Here is a 16,374-nt window from a genome sequence, read left to right as displayed (position 1 = left end):
TAAACCAGATGTTGTAATTCTATCCTTTACCAGAGGGTATAAAATGACCACCAGCCCTTTGTTCAAGTGGGATTTTCATATTGGCTGGGAAACTCTCCACAGGCAGACCATGGTGCCTGTTCAGATGCTGTCTTATTTATGTAATAAATTATATTATAAACGTAACAGTGTCAATGGACGTTTTCTTCAACATCTACACATCCTTGAGGTTTAAGAGAAACTACGACACTAGGCTAACAGTTCTAACCTGTTTCGTCTTTCTGCTAACCTAGGCTAACAGTTCTAACCTCTTTCGTCTTTCTGCTAACCTAGGCTAACAGTTCTAACCTCTTTCGTCTTTCTGCTAACCTATGCTAACAGTTCTAACCTGTTTTGTGTTTCTGCTACCCTAAGCTAACAGTTCCCACCTGTTTCCAGTCTTTGCTAAGCTAACAGTTCCCACCTGTTTTGTCTTTCTGCTAACCCTAACCCGTTACAATGACTTTAGCAATCCATGTATATTTAGCATGTGTAAGTGTGAATATTGGTAAGGTCAAGTTAAAAATTGACTCTGTCAAGGTTAATTGGGCTTCTGCAAGCGAGCTAAAGTTTGATCTGTCTGTCTGTCTGTGTGTGTGTGTGTGTCAGTGCATGTCTGTCTGTCAGTGTATGTCTGTCAGTGTATGTCTGTCTGACAATTGGTATTATTTTTATTTATTATTATTATTATTATTATTATTATTACTATTATTGTTACTATTTATTATTATTTATTTCTGGTGGCGGCGGCGGCGGCTCATGCGTGTGTTTTCCATCTTTTCCATCTAACAGTTCTAACCTGTTTCGTCTTTGTGCTAAGCTAGGCTAACAGTTCTAGCCTGTTTCCAGTCTTTATGCTAAGCTAGGCTAACAGTTCTAACCTGCTATCAGTCTTTATGCTAAGCTAGGCTAACAGTTCCCACCTGATTCCAGTCTTTATGCTAAGCTAGGCTAACAGTTCTAACCTGTTTTGTCTTTCTGCTAACCTATGCTAACAGTTCTAACCTGTTTCGTCTTTCTGCTAACCTAGGCTAACAGTTCTAACCTGTTTCCAATCTTTATGCTAAGCTAGGCTAACAGTTCCCACCTGTTTCCAGTCTTTGCGAAACTAGGCTAACAGTTCTAACCTGTTTCCAGTCTTTGCGCTAAGCTAGGCTAACAGTTCCATTTGTTTCCAGTCTGTGTGGTAAGCTAGGCTAACAATTCTAACCTGTTTTGTCTTTCTGCTAACCTAGGCTAACAGTTGTAACCTGTTGTGTCTTTCTGCTAACCTAGGCTAACAGTTCTCACCTGTTGCCAGCCTTTGTGTGAAGGTAAGCTAACAGTTCCCACCTATTTCCAGTCTTTGTGAAACTATGCTAACAGTTCTAACCTGTTTCCAGTCTTTGTACTGAGCTAGGCTAACAGTTCCACCTGTTTCTAGTCTGTGCGGTAAGCTAGGCTAACAGTTCCCCCTGTTTCCAGTCTTTGCTAAACTACGCTAACAGTTCTAACCTGTTTCCACTCTTTGTGCTATGCTAAGCTAACAGTTCCACCTGTTTCCAGTCTTTGCGAAGCTAGGCTAACAGTTCTAGCCTGTTTCCAGTCTTTGTGCTAAGCTAGGCTAACAGTTCCACCTGTTTCCAGTCTTTGCTAAACTAGGCTAACAGTTCCACCTGTTTCCAGTCTTTGTGAAACTAGGCTAACAGTTCTAACCATTTTCCAGTCTTTGCGTGAAGCTAAGCTTCCCACCTGTTTCCAGTCTTTATGCTAAACTAGGCTAACTGTTCCCACCTCTTTCCAGTCTAGGTCTATAAACAGACGGTCAAGTTCTTCAGACTTGGCACAGGGGTTATCAGTGGAAATCAGAGTTTATGGGACAGTTGAAGGTTCAACATCAACCTCTATGGACAGCATCCAAGAAAAATACCTGTGCTTGCTGTTTGGTACAAAACTGCAGCTTTGATAGCTACTGACACATATTCTGTTTGTCATGTAATAAAACTGCTTGGTTCAGGTGGAGTCCAGTGTGTTTTGTACAAACCTGACCAGGGAGTTGGAGAGTGTTGGTGCTACATAAATGGAAAGGTGTTGTATCGGTGACTTTTAGACGGGACCTTGAATGACTGTAGATACACCAAAATAGTGGTTGACAAGATGCCTCCTAAGTGCTGTACTACGATGCAAGAACCTAAAGATCTCCATGGTAACTGATGCTGAGGAGTGGGGCTGAAATGATTCCTCGAGTTATTCGATTGCTAGAATCTCTCGAGGCAAAATTCTTTGAATCGAGGCTTCGTTTAATTCCACAACATACTAGACCCCAGGTCACTAACTGGACCCAGACTTCATCCTGTAAAAACTAGGATCTATAATCAATAAATTATAAGGGGGTTTTATATGTGACAGGGCATGTCTATTTTAATTGGTGCAGCTGTTCTAGTGTTTACGGCGTTGAGCAGAACAGAGGCTGAACTCCGATGGCAGTTTGACATATTTAGGCTTTCCTTGTGTGAGTACTTTGTGGCCAAATCAACGTGAAATTAATGTTACCGATTGAATATTCTCTGTAATAAATCATAATAAACAACATATTTATGTGATTTCTGCATCATCAGCTAAATATATGTCTGGTTCCCATGGCTTTGGATTTTAGTTGAATACCCCTGTACTATATATACATGATACTCCTGTACTATACTATATATGTACAATACTCCTGTACTATACTATATATGTACAGTACACCACAGATGTCCACCCGGATGGTTATTTCTGTTGCACAGCGCACTCACTTCCACTTTTGATGCTGTAATGTGCATGCCAATTGCAGAATCTGATCACTCGAATAATCGATAGAATACTCGATTATTAAAATATTCGATAGCTGCAGCCCTACTGTGGAGTTTACCTGATCTAAAACAGGTTTTGTTCAGAGCCTGAGATTTAAATCTGTAAACCTGTTGAGTTGTGTGTTACTAATACCATTAAATGAAGCTGTACATTTCCAGTATCGTACCCAGTGTACGATGCATTGCCACAGAACCCGACACGGTATTCGGCTGGTGATGGAGAAACCACAAAAATATGATTTTATGTTTTGACCTAATTTGAGGTCCAAGTCCGTTTCCACTGCTATGAGTCAGTGTCAGACCTACATGCACTTCAGTAAAATATGGTTGAATATATGAAGTTTAATGTGCTCCCGTCAGTGAGAAATAAGCTGCTACACGGATTGGTAAAATACATATATTAACACATGTTCAGCAGTATTCGACAGCATTTTTTTCCTGCATCATTCAAAGTAGCAGCACTTTATAATGTCATAAATTTTTATAATCTTGTTGCTCTACATGACGTGTTGAAGGCCACCTTTCAAGTGAATCTAAAACAAAGTTTGAGTTAACAAAGAAAGCTAAAAAACACTTTTATGATACCCATTGTCTCTGACTGGGGCTTTAATTTTTGTTGAGCTGACTTCCACAAAGACGGCCCGGTAATGCTGTAAACCGTGGTGGTAAAACAACACAACTCCAAGGAAGAGCATCTGGAAAAAAAAGTGTAAAAGCACAGGGATGTACTCATTTCTGTTACTGTGTGTAATCATGGGCTTGTTAAAAGAAAAAAGATTGTGAAAAGGAAATGTGTAGGAATCTTATTTTGACTTTCCTTGTGAGTGTTCCATTTCTGTTGAACAACATTGTAGTCACTTCAGATTTCTGCTTTCTTTCATAGGAGTCAGACGGCTGTTCTCACCGACAGCAGAATCCACACAATGAACGAAGTGGTGTCCGGAATCAGGATAATAAAGATGTATGCCTGGGAGAAACCCTTTGCTGCTCTGGTCTCTGACATCAGAAGGTAAAAACATGAAAGGATACTTATACTCAGGAATTTTCTCCACATGAGGAGTATTTTAAAAATAGTTCAACGTAATTCTTTCAGGAGATGTTGTCATGTGTTTTTTATATTCTTGTTCCTATGTTCTTCAATGTGTTCAGAGTGTCTAGATCAGGGGTGTCAAACTCATCTTAGTTCAGGTTCCACATTCAGCCCAGTTTGATCTCCAGTGACCAGTAAAATCACAGCATAACCTATAAATAATCACAACTCCTAATATTTCCTTTGTTTTGGTGCTAAAAAGTACAATTCTGAAAATGATCACATTTCAAGAATTCTTTTTACAAAACGTGCACAAACTGAAATTTCTGAAATAAAATAAATTCAGTTTCAGCAATATTATGTATCAGTTTATCATTTAGACATTACATCTTCCAGATCAGAGTATCGACAAAGGAACACAACATTTAGTCACAGCTGTCTGGAACTGAATGGTATCGTATTTTACTTTAAAAAACAACAAACACAAGACAAAGTATGACAAAAATGAGACAGAAAAGGACCAAAAATTGGACAACATGAAACAGAAAAGAGACAAAAAACAATTACAAAACAAAAAAATTCAGACGCCAAAAACGATACACAAAGCAATAAATAAAGCAAAACCGAAAACGACAAAGATAAGACAAAAAAACGCAAGCATGACAAAAAGGAAACACAAAACAACAAAAGCAAGAAACAAAACGACAAAATCGTGCAAAAAATGACAAAATCAAGACAAAATATTAAAAAACGAGATACAAAGCAACAAAAAAATGGACAAATGACACAAGCAAGACAAAAAAAGACACAAAATGACAAAAACATGAGACAAAATGACAAAAACATGAGATAAACGACAAAAGTCAGACAAAAAAAGACAAAATATTACAAAAATGAGTCACAAAATGACAAAAACGTGAGACAAATGACAAAAAAACAACAAACAATCTAGTATTTTATTTTATAATCGAAACAGCTTGTCATGGTCTAGAAATTATTTTAAATGTATAGTTTTACTAATTTCCAATCTGCAGTTAATGTCTTCTCTGGAATTTTTACATTTTGAGGGCCGGATTGGACCCTCTGGAGGGCCGCTTTTGGCCCACGGACTGCATGTTGGACACCTCTGGTCGAGAGTGTATCCTAGTTAGCGTTTCATTATTCACAAGTATTTCTGTTACTGTTTATTGATTTTATTTAGTGAGCTATGTTGTTTTACTGGGTATCCATCAGGTTACAAATTCACAGCATTCATTTTGTTGCGAAGACAAATCGCTGACTAAAGTTTAAGATCACTTACAGGACGAGGAGCTTTTCAAAAATGTTGATGCGTTCATGATGGAAGATGTACATTATGACAGTGATGTACAGGCGTGTTAACATGCTAAGATGTGCATTTCACCAGGCAGGAAGAGGAACATTTCAGGATAGTAAACACAGATGTAAACAATACCAGGTTTAATAAATGGTTTCCTAAATGTTTTACGTGGAAGAAGATGCACCTGACAGGTTTGTTAGACCTTTAAGGGGAAGTGTTTTGGTGAGTAACAGAATGTAAACAGTTTTTGTTTGTTTCCAAAAAGAAGTCCAGAGTTAGTGCCATTTCGTGTGCTTGATTTAAAGGACAGTGGAGCCAGGTTTTTAAATCACATCCAGTGATCCTGACTTTTTCATGGCCTCTTGTCTAATTAGTGGGGAACGACTACTGTACAGAATAAAACCTGGATATTTACGGTAGCTCATATCTTCACAAATCGGCTGAAAGAGAAAAAGAAATTACAGCTCTCGTTGCTGTGAGCAGTTTATCTTAGTCAAAAAAAACAGTTTAAGGTTGTGAGATTCCTCTGTCTCCTTAACCGTTTGTCTGTCGCTGTATTTCCCACTTGGGTTTGTTCTACTATCCTCTCGATTTTATTGAATTTAATTGTAATGCTCGGGTAGAATAAATTAAAAAAGCAAACAAAAAAACCCCAGCTAGAGTTACCAGATTTATGTTGTCTGTTTTTGGTAATATGAAAAGCTGCGTACAGTGTATCACATGCAGACCTACATACAGAATATATGTAAGAAGCATCACTCAAAATAACTGCTTTTTGGGAGGCGAGATTCTATGTAAATTATTTGTGTTTTTTTTACACGACCAGTCAAAAGTTTGGACGCCGCTTCTCATTCAATACTTTATTTTCTACATTATAGATTAATACTGAAGAACACTTTGTTTACAACATAATTCCACATGTGTTCTTCTATAGTTTTGACGTCTTCAGTATTAATCTACAATGTAGAAAATAATTATATAAAAACCAGTGAAGGAGAAGGTGTGTCCAAACTGTTGACTGGTAGTGTATGTCACTGTAATTAGTTTAATCAGACAGACAGGTTATGATGATAGTAGTGGGAATTTTAACCAGTTTAATTCCTGCTAAATGTCTGGAAGGTCAACAGAATGTGCCGTCCACTGCTCCATGTCCCCCATCACATCTGACCAGGCAGCCTGCCAAACGCCTCATTCTTTTTAGCCTTTATCCTATAGGACGGTGGAGAGAGACCGGAGAGCAGGGAGGACGGGGGATGAGCTGGACTCAAACCCACTGCATCGGGGACTATAGCTCCTGTTTATGGGTCGCCAGCTCAACCAGTAGAGCTCCCGGGACGCCCGAAGGACTCATACTTGTTCTTTCTGTCGTTTCCTACTGCTGCTGATGTTGGAACTCTGTGTTGTCTTAGGAAGGAGATCTCCAAGATCATGAAGAGCTCCTACCTGCGAGGTCTCAACATGGCCTCCTTTTTCTGTGCCAGCAAGATTATTGTCTTCGTCACCTTCACCCTCTATGTCCTTTTGGGAAACAAGAGCTCGGCCAGCCGTGTCTTTGTGACGGTGTCGTTGTACACAGCTGTGCGACTCACCGTCACACTCTTCTTCCCCAATGCCATTGAGAAGCTGTTTGAGAGCCGTGTCAGCATCCGAAGGATTCAGGTGAGACCACTTTACTAAAAATACAAATTCACCTCATTCATTTATAAAAAGATACAGCCTCCCGAATGAAATTACTCTTATCTTTGGTCAGTGTGAAGCTGACTGTATGCAGATCAGCGCAGAACTAAAGTTGCCTCATCATGTTTGTCTGGAGGTTTTAGGTGACTGTTCTTACTTTAGTGTGATCTTAAGTCTGGATGTTTGCTTCTCAGTGAAACGACTGGTATAAAAGCACATAAAAGCTTATAGTGACTATACCCAGTTATACTGCTGATGTCACGACTTCTTTATCAGTTCGAGCACTGCTGATCTTGCACAGTCTTATCATTCAGGTCCAGTTCTGTAAAGCAATTTCTATTTTTATGTCTTCCCCTCATAAGGTGTTAAATGCAGCTTTAAACCAAAAAAATCTATTTAATTCTATGTATAGTCACAATATATGTGATCTCAGTGCACATAGTCAGACCACCATATGAATTTTAATTATAGAAGCCCAACAAATCCAAAGTTACGAAGAACTCTGACAGACTAAGACAAGACTCAGGGAGGGCGGCCGTCTGCCTTGACCGGTTGGAACAGGCAGTTATAAAACAAATGATTTACATGACTACCACAGCAAGACTTCCTCTATATACATACCAGGATAACTTACATGTGCTTGCTACATAACACCTGTAATGTTTTTAATGCTATATGACTGGCTGGGTTTTTGGATAACCCTTGGCAATGACAATGTTTTTTCCCCACTGGTAAGGAGTTCTTGCTGCTGGGTGAGATCACTAAAAGCAGCGCTGATCTGCCAAAGGATGAGAAGAAGGACGCAGGCGTGGAGGTCCAGGATCTGACTTGCTACTGGGACAAGGTCAGACACCCTGCACTAACTGGGATCTAGATTAGGAAAAGTCCCAAGCTGATTGGCCATGCATTGTTCGCTAGAGGGATGACAGCATGATGTAAAACTTTAACAGAACAGCTAGCACTATAACAAGTTACACAAACATTAACAAGCAATGATTAGACTTGACAAAAGTGCCGATGTCATGGTGACTGTAGAATGAGTGAATTCCACAACAGTCCATCCTATATTTGATGAGGTATTTCAGACTGGAGGACCATTCAACAAACAGCAATCCCATCCCTATGGCTAACAAGAAAATTTAAGGTTGTGTAAAGCAGGGGTGTCAAACTCATCTTAGTTCAGGTTCCACATTCAGCCCAATTTGATCTCCAGTGGAACCGAACAGTAAAATCATAGCATAAAAACCTATAAATAACCACAATGTTTCCTTTGTTTTAGTGCTTAAAAATTCACATCTAATGAACTATGTTTTTTTACCAAACAATATGAACAACCTGAAATTTATCTTTCAAATAAGTGAAATTTCAATGGTATTATGCCTCAGTTTATCATTTCCACATTACAACTTCCAGATCAGAGTGTCTACAAAGGAACACAACATTTAGTCATAGCTATCTGGAACTGAACGATACAGGATTTTACTTTATGATCAAAATGACAAAAGTCAGACAAAAAAATGCAAAAAAACCCAAAATATGACAAAAATGAGACACACAATGACAAAAAATGAGACAGACCCAAAACAAAAGAAACAGCAAAACACAAAATGACAAAAATAAGACAAAAAACCTAAGCGAGACTAAAAGGAAACACAAAACAACATTTGACAAGCGACAAAAGTGAGACAAAAAAGACAAAAACACAATAAAAACACGACAAAATATTACAAAAATGAGACACAGAATGACAAAAGAACAATGAACAGTGTAGTATTTTACTTTATGATCAAAACAACTTGTCATAGTCTAGAAATTATTTTAGATTTATAGTTTTACTGAATTTATAGTTTTACGAATTAATGCAGTTAATGTCTTCTCTGGAATTTTTACACTTTGAGGACCGAATTGGACCCTCTGGAGGGCCACTTTTTGGCCCACGTGCCTTATGTTGGACACTCTTGGTGTAAAGTTTGCTCATTTTTAAGTCTTGATGGTGAATAATTTCTGGATTATTAATTGAATCTTTAAATATTTTTGCTCCCTTTTCAGAGTTCGGATGCTCCGTCTCTGCAGAACGTCTCCTTCTCTCTGAAGTCAAATCAGCCGGTGGCTGTAATCGGACCAGTGGGAGCTGGAAAGGTCAGAGATCTGCTAATTATTCAGTTAGTTATGTGTAGATTTCCTCTCTTCATCAGACAGCTCATGTCATGTCACACCTCTCCTCTGCCTGTTCCATCCTGCAGTCATCCCTACTGAGCTCCATCCTGGGAGAGCTTCCAGCTGAGAAGGGGGTGCTGAAAGTGAAAGGTCAGCTGACCTATGCTGCCCAGCAGCCCTGGGTTTTTCCTGGAAGCATTCGCAGCAACATCCTGTTTGGAAAAGAGCTGAACCCCCAGAAGTATGAAAGAACCATCAGGGCCTGCGCTCTGAAGAGGTTGAGATTTCATTTATTTCCTACTTCACATTGATTTCAATTTCATTCACTGTACACCAAATACACATTACAGTTTAGAGGGATGCAGATTGAGTCATTAAATCGATTTAGAGTTAAAACTTTATGATAAAGGATTAAGTAAATATTGAAAAAGCTCAAAGACAGTTCGCTGTACATCCAGAGAATTGGGGCCCAAAGCCATTACACTTTGTTCAGACTCTCTCATAAGTACCCGGCTGCACTGAAATAATGGTTATGGATATTTAGGCTCATAAAGCTGAATACTAACGGCCTCTGTTAACTCTAGCTTATGTGTGTGACATCATATTAGGATTTAGAAATACTACCGTCACCATTTGCTAAAAACACTCAGTGTTTGTGTTGTATACATGTCTGACAATTGATTAGTCAAACGTTTGGACACACCTTCTCATTTAATGTTTTTTATTTATTTTCATGACTGTTAAATTGTAGATTCTCACTGAAGGCATCAAAACTACGAATGAACACATTGGATTATGTAGTAAGCAAAAGTGTGAATTAAGTGAAAACATGTTTTATATTTTAGATTCTTCCAGATAGCCAACCTTAGCTTTGATTCCTGCTTTGCTCACTCTTGGCATTTCTCTGGATGAGCTTCATGAGGTAGAGCTTCATAGTTTTGATGGAAATGGATTTGTAATCGTAGAGCGAAGTTGGTGAGACAGGTGTGTTGTGGTTTTGGCACACCAGCTACATATTAAATGCTCTCTGTGATGTTCTCTAAATCACTTAACACAACTCAAAGCACTGCTTTGTGGGTCTATCTGTTAACGTGACAGTCCAATTCAGAGAATGATACGAAAATGTTTTGAACAAGTAAGATTGCCGATGCAACTTTTCTGGAAACGTGACCAGAGTGCTGTGGACTAGATGTTCCACAGCAGAGGCCTTTCTCAAGACGCTGGTAAATGGTTCAACTTTAAATATTGTCTTGGTTGTCTTTTTTGCTTTTTTGAATGACTGAGAGCTCACAAAATGCCCATCTTCTTCTGAAGAGACTTGTATTAATTTAATCTAAATCTTTTTTTAATGTTTTATGGGTCATTTATTGCTTACATTGAGCTACGATTGCACTCGGCTGTCAGTGTTTCGCTGGCAGCCTGTCAGGAGGAGAGGTTACTGAAGCTGTGTTCAGTTAATGAGTCACTAGTCCTGTGACTGTGCAGATTTATCCAAATAATAAATACACATATTGATCTGCTGTTATGAGATCAAACTCTCTTAATGATTGGACTCGTTCTGTATTCTGGTGTGATGCAGACGCTCTTCTCATTTAATGTGTACTGTCTTACCTGTGTACAGTAATCCAAGTCAATGTTTATACATGCAGTCACACAGTTTACTGATTGTGCTGACTCACTAAGTGGCTCTTGAGCAACTCCGTTATTGTCAGTTTGCTTTCAGCGGGACACTGGTTGCTGAATCATTGTAAATGTAACTCTGTTCAGAGGATTCAGTTTCAGAAAAAGCTCCTTTTCTTTTTGAAACAGGTGCTGCTGTCAGTAATATCAAGCATTTTTAGGCACACCTGTCATATTTGATCGTAGTGGCTTAGAAATAGTGGTACAATTTCAGGAATGGAAATAATGGTTAGTTAATAATAGTCTGTTATCATATTAATTAAGCTGATTGTTTTGTCTATATAATGTCTGTCAAAGATCATAGAGGTATGAGATCCCCGAGTCAGCCATAGGTGCGGGCTTCTGGCAGAATAACAGATAAATGAGGGGGCACAATATGATATTATAACCTGTGATTTACCATTAATTCATGCTCTAACGTAATAAATGTGTGTAAACTAACCAAATGCCTATATTTGTTAAATATATACAATCTTTATTTGAAACAGTGTAGAAATCAGAAGCGTACCTCACCGGGAACGGTGATGAGTTGATTATTTTTTGAATGTCTTTTTATACAATTCTTATTTGAAACAGTGTAGAAATCAGAAGCGTACCTCACCGGGAACGGTGGTGAGTTGATTATTTTTGAATATGTCTCTTTTATACAATCTTTATTTTGAATAGTGTAAAAATCAGAGGAGTGGGGAGTTGATTATTTTAATACTTGTCTTTTATAATGTTGGTATAGGGAGTAACCACATGGGGGCAGCAACTCACTGTAGGAAGTGAGGTCTAGGGTTGCCAAGAGAAATGATGTGTTAAGGTTTTTTATTACTGTGAGAATGGAAATGCTTTTAAGGTTTTGATTACTACGAAATAGAGATGTTTACAGAAGAGTTTGATCACCCGTGAAATTGGGAGGTTGTTGACTTGGAGGTGAAGCGAGAAGACGAGACAAACTTGGGTCGCCGCACAAGTTAATGAACTGTATATATTTTATATATTTGGGGGGTTTTAGCGTAAGTCTGTGCGCACTGTGCAGAGATGTACAGTGTGGTGTCAGTGATTATTAGGCGCTGACATCAGCTACTTCTGTTCCCCGACCGGATCTGCTCTTAGCTGTGGATGGAACAAATACAGTAATAGAAAGTTGAGACTGGGTGAAAGGGCAAAACAGTCCAAGGTTTTGGTTCCTCCAGAGCACGCAGAGGCCATGAGGTCGGTGGATGGGAGCAGTGCACGAGTGAGGAGGGGGATGAATGCTGTCATCACGTATGTAAATTAAAAGTGTACTGTCATCACGTATGCAAACTGGATGCTGACATCGCATATGTAAATTCTGGAGAGAGAAGTTTGCTATAAAATGCACTGGATCAAGACACGAGTTGGGAGAGTTACGAGGTAGTCGCTGGATGCAAGCCAGGCAGCAATGTTCTGAGCATGGGGGATTTTACCACGTAACTTGGAAAGGAATTCATCATGATCTGTAAAGGAATAACTTTTCCACGGGAATTATGGATTTAAGGACTGCTCTTTCTGCACTGTTGGAGGATTATGAAAGACTGTGATCTAAAAATAACGCTGACTGAAGGAATATTACTGAACTCTATTATTTCCAAAAGGATTAACACCAGAGTGGATTATAACAAAGTTTTTACTGGCCCAAACAACATAAAGGATACCAGCAGATCTAAATGGGGACTGAACTCTCTCTCCACCTCCTCCCTGGAGCAGAGCCCAGCGGGGCGTCGGTCTTCAGGTGAGCAGCAGGTGAGGCCACACCGTCTGCTCTCCCCCTCCAAATTACATAGTTTGGGTGATTATTGCTCTTCTTAGATAAAAGCATAGTTCCAGTTAGGAGTCATATTAGAGGATTGTTATAAGAATTAATGTTTAATTGGTTGTCTGATGATTTATGGGCTATTGCTATTTTCCTGCTGAAATTTTATAATAAAGCATTTATCCTGCAATTAGAGTTAACAGATTGGAAATTCTATTTATTTTTATCATGATGATGAATTAATCACATATATCTTCTCAGTTTGTAAAAAGTCAGGTTATTGTGTGCATTACATCTAAAACTGGTTCTGTCAGATTACCTATTCGTTGGGGCCGGGGGTGGCCTTTTCTAAACTTATCCTTGGGGTTATCCATTCCTTAACCTCTAAATTTAAACCTAGCAACTTACCAAGTGCAGAATCCGATGAGAGAAAAGCTGCCGTTAACAGACGTGACTGGTAATTAATTTGACCATTCAAAAGTGGCTACTCAGTTGAGTTAGTTATCAGTGGAAGCAGGATAGGCGTCTGGATGGAGGCAGTTAGAAGCTAGGTGAATTTTCTCGCTTACCAGCTTAAAAACGTTCCTCAGATCCCATCTGGGTTGTACCATATGGGCTACGGGAACCGGATCCGTTAGATGGAGAGCTGGTCCAGTAATTCTCTGATAGTTAATTAATTAATTTGATTGATATAGGAGGTTACTGGCCCCAGGATTCCACATGTCTTACTATTCTATTAGCAGTCTAAAATCCAGAGATAGGAAATGTGGAAAAGAAATGATACAGTGAAAACAGAAAATACACACATTTAAGAAGCTTTTGCTTGAACAGTAGCTAAAACAGTCACTTAGTAAAATACTTTCAGCTGTCAGTCAGTGAGCTAAATGAATAATTGACTAAACATTTCACCTAAATTATAATCGATTAAACCTCATGTCAAGTTTCTATACTTAGAATATTCTGTAGCAGATGCAGAGTAGCCTTTTTCGACAGTAGGAGCACACTAGCGTGATTGAAAACATGACAATTACGTCTTGATTTTAGTTAAATAATGTGTCTTCCCCCCCCCACACACACACACCCACACACACACACACACACACACACACACACACACACACACACACACACACACACACACACACACACACACACACACACACACACTTTAGTTTGTGCTGTTGTACTGATGCTTAATTAGAAAGAATGATAATATGTGACTCAAGTATATAAATCATGACCAATCAAACTGTTTTCCAAACCATGAGGTTGTGGCATCATTTTTCTGCAGCTTGTTTCTCATCCCATTTTTGTCGCCTTCCTACTGTCAGATATTAGCAAAAATACTTAGACTGTATAAAGAAAAGTCACTGTGATGCTGACACTCTGGGAGGAAAAGGCCTCACATTGTCATACCTACAACTTCTCGAGTATTAGTGCCTGTGGGTTCTGCAGTAATAATGCTCTGATCTCTGTCTTTGCAGGACTTGCAGCTGCTCCCTGATGGAGACCAGATGCTGATCGGGGACAGAGGAGCCACGCTCAGCGGGGGACAGAAAGCTCGAGTCAACCTGGCGAGGTACGAGGACGAGTGTAAAGAAAGCCGGATGAGTTTTACTATATGAAGAGATAAATGTTCCACCTTTATTTATAGTCGTTAAAGGAGGATGTAATTATATACCGAACAGCATTAAGATCAAAAGTTAGGGTTAAGAAGGAGTCATTTCAGTGAACATTAAATAAAGCAATAGTTGAGTCGGTAGGGTGCAAACAGCAGTGGTGAATATACCCTGGGTGTCCTTGTTTGCCTTTCTTTAATGAGTGTCTCTATGACAGGCATAGAAATGTTTCCAAAAAGTCTTAAAGTATTAAACTTTTTCTAGTTATCTTAAAGGCTGTCATGTTTAGAGGATCTTACTTGCCAAAGCTTAAGAGCTTTGCTGCTGTTATTTCCCTGATGGGACACTTCCTGGACTGGATGGTTTAAAATCCAGTGCTGCATGGAGTTTTAAAGAGTACCAGTACACCAATTTAGCACTGCATTTCTCTGACATTGTGGGACTCATGAGGAACTGTTTAAAAAAAAATGCTAAAAATCTAGCCTTTGGGCGCCCCTGTAGCTCAACAGGTTGAGCGAGCGACTTTAAACAAGGGCTATTGTTTACGGTCATGGGTTCGAGTCCGACCCATGACCATTTACTGCATGTCTTCCCACGCTCTTCTCCCCACGTTTCCTGTCTCTTTCTCCACTGTGAACTGTAATAAAGGAGAAATGGCCAAAAAAATTAACGCCTTTATTTCCATACTGCACATTTGTCATGCTTGCACCTACAGTACCGTGAAAGTATTGCCCCCTTCTCGAATTCTTGTTTTTTTGAATGATTTTTTGAACATTTCCCCTACTTAATGTTTCAGACCATCAAATAAATTTAAATATTAGACAACGATAACCAAAGTAAATGTAAAATGCAGTTTTTAAAAGATGATTTAATGTTTTAAGGGTAAAAAAACCTCTCCAAACCTACCTGGCCCAGTGGGGAAAAAATAATTGCCCACCTTGTTAAATCATGAATTAATTGTGACCAATCACATTTTTTTGAAACTGAGTTTAATTTCACTGACCACACCCAAGCCTGATCACCTCCAGACCTGTTCAATGAAGAGATAGAACCAGTCTGACTAAATGAATTCAGCCAAAAGATCTCAAAAAGCTGCAACAAAATGCCACGATCCAAAGAAATTCAGGAACAATTTACATGTATCAGTCTGGAAACGGTTACAAAGCCATTTCTAAAGCTTTAGGACTCCAGGAAACAAGGCTGCTGCATTTAAATACAATATTTACCATAGACTGAGTATAAACAAATCATCCTAAAGGCGGCCGAGTGCTGATTTAAAGCAACATGTGGCTGCAAGCTCCACTGAAACCAGTTGATTCAGATCAGTAGCGTATCAGGTGTTACTTTTTCCTCCCTGAAGGACAATTCTTACTAACATGGTAAACCAAAAGACAAAGGTTTACACGAAGAGGAAACACACCGGTGCTGTTGGAGTGATATTAAGAGAATATTAGAAGTTGTTTTGGAAGATTTTTGCTCATTTTTTGAAAATATTTACAGGAATTTTCTTGCCAAATTTGGGTGATTTTTTTTTTTTTTAAATAAAACTTTTAAGGGAAACTTTTCAGGAATTATTGGAATTTCCTTCCTGAAGGTTTTGCACATTTTCAGAAATTTGGGGAATTTTTTTTGCTGAATTTTGGGGGGTTTTTTTCTGACAAGGAAACAATAGTTTTTGGTGTCTGTAAATGAGGACAGCAGGAGGGTTAAGTCAATTAATTTATTGATGGAAATGAACCAGTTACCATCCCTAGTTCACATAATATGGTAGCCACATGTTGCCAGTAAATGTCTAAAAGATGATGTGCTTGTTTTCAGAGCCGTGTATCAGGATGCAGACATCTACCTCCTGGATGATCCTTTAAGTGCTGTCGACGCCGAGGTTGGAAGACACCTCTTTGAACAGTGAGTGATTTTAGAGTTACACAAACTCTCCGTCTCTCTCCATGTGACCCGTTCAGTCCGAGTGGTTCTATTCCCTTCATACATCTAAACCAGGGATGTCAAACATGCGGCCCACGGGCCAAAACCAGCCCTCCAGAGGGTCAAAGCCGGCCCGCAAGATGACTTTATAAAGTGTAAAAATTACAGACAAGACATTAATTGAAAACTGTCAATTTGTGAAACTTTACATTTAAAATAATTTCTAGACCTTGACAACTTTTAATCATAAAATAAAATACCAGATTGCTCATTGCTGTTTTGTTGTTTCATGTCTTGTTTTGTAATATTTTGTCTTGTTTTTGTTGTTTTTTTTGTCTTATGTTGTTAGTCTATTTTTT

General features: G+C 38.9%; 1 pseudogene; it reads left to right on the top strand.

Annotated features, from left to right (window-relative positions):
* LOC118469247 (ATP-binding cassette sub-family C member 4-like) overlaps window positions 1–16,374 on the top strand; it is a 43,168-nt pseudogene that overhangs the window by 13,098 nt on the left and 13,696 nt on the right.

Source organism: Amphiprion ocellaris, chromosome 7, assembly GCF_022539595.1.
Source record: "Amphiprion ocellaris isolate individual 3 ecotype Okinawa chromosome 7, ASM2253959v1, whole genome shotgun sequence".
In the NCBI taxonomy this organism is placed as follows: Eukaryota; Metazoa; Chordata; class Actinopteri; family Pomacentridae; genus Amphiprion; species Amphiprion ocellaris.
Note: the sequence above shows the minus strand (reverse complement) of the source record. Positions and strands in the feature narration are given on the sequence as shown.